Here is a 3,835-nt window from a genome sequence, read left to right as displayed (position 1 = left end):
TAAATGTTTATTTTTTTAGAAAATGACCAATCGTTTCGCTAGATAAGACCCTTATTCCTCGGCTAGGATCGGGTAGAGCCCTTTGAAGCTGCATTGAAACTGCATTTTTAACCTTCAATCTGCTGAGCACCACTGAGTAGTCCACTATATGGAGAAGAATATGGGAATATTTTCAAGTAGGTATAACTGCAGACCGGAGATCTTCTCTCCCGCGAGCCGTCCCAGCGCAGGGGAAAGATTTTACTCTATCACTTTGTTCCAAGCAACGGGGGTGTCCCGGGGCTCGAAATTCGCGGGGTAGGAGGGGGTAGTGATGCTGGGTGTAACTAAAAAGGTGCCATTGTCTGGTGAGGTCCGGTTGGGGAGTTACGGAACGATCTCATATCGCATAATCTTATTAACTGTTTATCTCCTGAACTGCATCTTTCTTTACCTGTGATTAGATAGGTTACAGTGACATGGATGGATGGATGGATGGATGGATGATATTTGCATATCTGACCTATATAGAATCATGTAGTTTGGTTTAAATGATTTAATTGTATAAAATTGTATTTTAAAATAGTAGCCATCATCAGTTTAGAACAAAAAAATAAACTCAGTAAATACAAACAACTGAAAAACTAAAACCAGAAAAAGAGAGGAAAATGTCTCACTCATTCATTATTTTTTTTAATGCAGACACCATATATGGACCTTCTGATGTAACCTATGTAAAGATTGACCTGAAGTCAATGAATGAAATTAAGAAAGAAAACAAAGGTATGACACCAAACCTGCTGAGATGTCTTTTGCAGCTGTTTGTTGTAACAATACAGTAAAATAAATGCATGTATAATAAGATAAATGTGAAATAAATGTATGAGCCACTCTTGTCATCTGTTAGGAAAGGAGAGTTCTGACACTGTTTACTCCAAACTGAAGATTTAAGGTGAAATAAACTAAAAACAGTGCAAAATATCATAATATAATGCAATTACAAAGATACATGTTTTATAATTAATTTGTATAATTTCAGGTGCTGTTGCTGGATCTATTTGATGAATGCTCAGACAACTTTCATCAGCATTAGAATTAAAAAATGTACCAAAAGTTGGTGAATTGGATACATTGCCCTAATTATTAATCATATTGTTTAAATTATTAATCATAACATGCATATATTCATAATCCATTATATTTTAAAACAAGATTTGTGTCACCACAACACATGATTCTTCTAACCGCTGATACAGTACCACTGGGTACATATGCATTCATCTTACATAACTGTTACATTATTAATATGTCTTACAGAATAATTAATATTATAAGAAAATAGCAATAGGCCTATGTATTAATCTATCCTCTCATTGTCCACTAGATGTCATCATAGAGACGATTTGGTTGTTTCATCCATATTTTATTGTGTGATAGGTATTTCTACCTATAGGTATATCTTCTTTTGGTATTTGCTGTGTGTTTGTCCTCTTGCTTTACCTGCACTGCTTGTACTTTAATCATGTATGTTAATAAAATGTATTTTCCATACAAGTTGTAAGAAGTAAATAAATGTCTCGTTCCCTACTCAGGGAACCATGGTTACATAAGTATCCTGAGACGTTCTCCACTTTTCTACCGCCCAAACACACGCAAGCGCCTCCTTCTCCACAGCAGAGTATTTCCTCTCAGACGTTGATAGCGTCCTGGATGCAAAAGCTATCACCCTTTCAACCCCATCAGGATGTAGTGGTGTCAGAACAGCGCCAAGGCCGTAATCCGAGGTGTCTGTACTAATGAATGTGGGCAGGGAAGGGTCATAAATAGCAAGAACAGGGCTCTGCAGCAGCATTCTCTTAAGCATATCAAAGCTTTCAACTGTCTCTTTACTCCACTGTAGTGGTGTTTGTGCATTAGCTCTGAGCATCTGCCTCAGTGGCGCAACCACAGTAGCGTAGTTTGGAAGAAATTTGTTGAACCATGAAGTGAGGCCTAGGAACGAACATAAAGCTACCATGTCTGTAGGTCAAGGTGCCTCCGCAATGGCAATCAGGTGATCTGGGCTGGGACGTAGTCCTTCTTTAGAAATTACATGGCCCAGGAACGTTACTGGTGCGAAAAAAGGTTTTAAATGTTGCAATTGCTAAAAATAGGAAACTAAACATATTTCAAACTGTCAATCATTCAAGAATAATTTGGGACCCTGAATTAAAGCCCAGAGGCATTTTAGGAGGGCATCTAAATATACAAAGTTATAAATCTAAAAGTGATCAAATCCATCAGCTGCTACTAGATTCCAGCTTAGATTTTCTGTGTTTAACAGAGACTTGGCTTAATGAAAATTCACCATCATCAGCTTTATTTGTCCCTGGTTATAATGTGCATAGAAATGATAGAGTGGGCACTAAAGGAGGGGGGGTCTTAATATTTGTGAAAGACAGATTTCAGTGTCATGAAATACAGTGGTCATGTAATGAATTGGAGTGTATTGGACTTAACATAATGCTGTCTCCATCTATGTCATTCTCACTTATAGTATTATATCGCTCTCCATCATCTAAAAGCTTTTTTTTATAAGCATTTTAAAAATATGTTACAGGAATGTAATTTTTATAAGGAGGTGATAATCGTGGGAGATTTTAACATTAATTGGGAGGAAAAATCGGCAAGAAAGACTTTGCAGAAAAACAGATCACTAATGACTTTGATCTTACACAATTGATAAATGGGCCCACTAGAGTAACAAATTCAACAAGAACACAAATAGATTTAATATTTAGTAATAGACCAAAACGAATTGTCAAATCTTTTAATATGCTGACTGGACTATCAGATCATAATTTGATTCTGATAGCCAGGAAGCTAACAAATAAACGTTTCACTCCGTTTGTCCCAGATAATGAATCTTCAAATATCCCCAAAAATATGCAAAGTCAGTTTATAAGTGCTGTCCAGAGCATTAATTGGGAGACAGTGCTTTTGGGGGAATCACCAGAAGAAGACAGCAAAGGATTCACAGATAAAATGCAGAGCTTAATTGATGAATTTGCATGCAGTCAAAGAAGTAGGAAGAAAAAGAACACCATTCCTTGGATGAACATAAAAATCTTGAATTTAATGAAAAAACGGGATATGGCCCTTAAGGTTGCAGTGAAATCTAAAGTAAGCAGCGATAGACATACTTTTATTATGTTACGAAATAGGGTAGTTAAAGAACTAAGGGTAGCTAAAGCTAATTTCTTTCTGACTATAATAGAAAAAGCAGGAGGCAATACTAAATCTATTTGGAGTCAGTTAAAAATATTAATGGGACATAATTCTATACATCCTAAATCACTTGAACTCGTTGTTGACGGAAAACTTCAGAATAAGCCAGCTGAAGTAGCTGATGTTCTCAATAATTATTATGTTGATTCAGTAGAAAATATCATTAAGTATTTTACTCCAGAGTATAAGAACACTTTTTGTCAAGATAGACAGACAGAACCAGCTTTCAACATAGAATCTATCACTGAGTCAGATGTGATGAGAGTGATTAGATCCCTTAGGCCATCTCGAGCTAAAGATGTCATTGGGATGAATACATGTATGTTGAAAGAACTTTCTGAAGTATTAGTCAACCCGATTACAAAAATTGTAAATCTTTCATTTACTCATGGGATATTCCCAAATGTGTGGAAATTAGCTGCTGTAATTCCCATATTTAAAGGAGGTGATCGTCTATCCATCAGTAACTACAGACCTGTTAGTATTTTGCCCGTGGTCTCCAAAGTGGCCGAAAAATTAGTTGCAGAACAAATGATTAATCATTTAAATACTAGTGCTTATCCTTTACACCCACATCAGTTTGGTTTCC

The sequence above is a fragment of the Sinocyclocheilus rhinocerous genome, unplaced genomic scaffold, assembly GCF_001515625.1.
Source record: "Sinocyclocheilus rhinocerous isolate Xijiao unplaced genomic scaffold, SAMN03320098_v1.1 scaffold1183, whole genome shotgun sequence".
NCBI lineage: Eukaryota > Metazoa > Chordata > Actinopteri > Cypriniformes > Cyprinidae > Sinocyclocheilus > Sinocyclocheilus rhinocerous.
Note: the sequence above shows the minus strand (reverse complement) of the source record.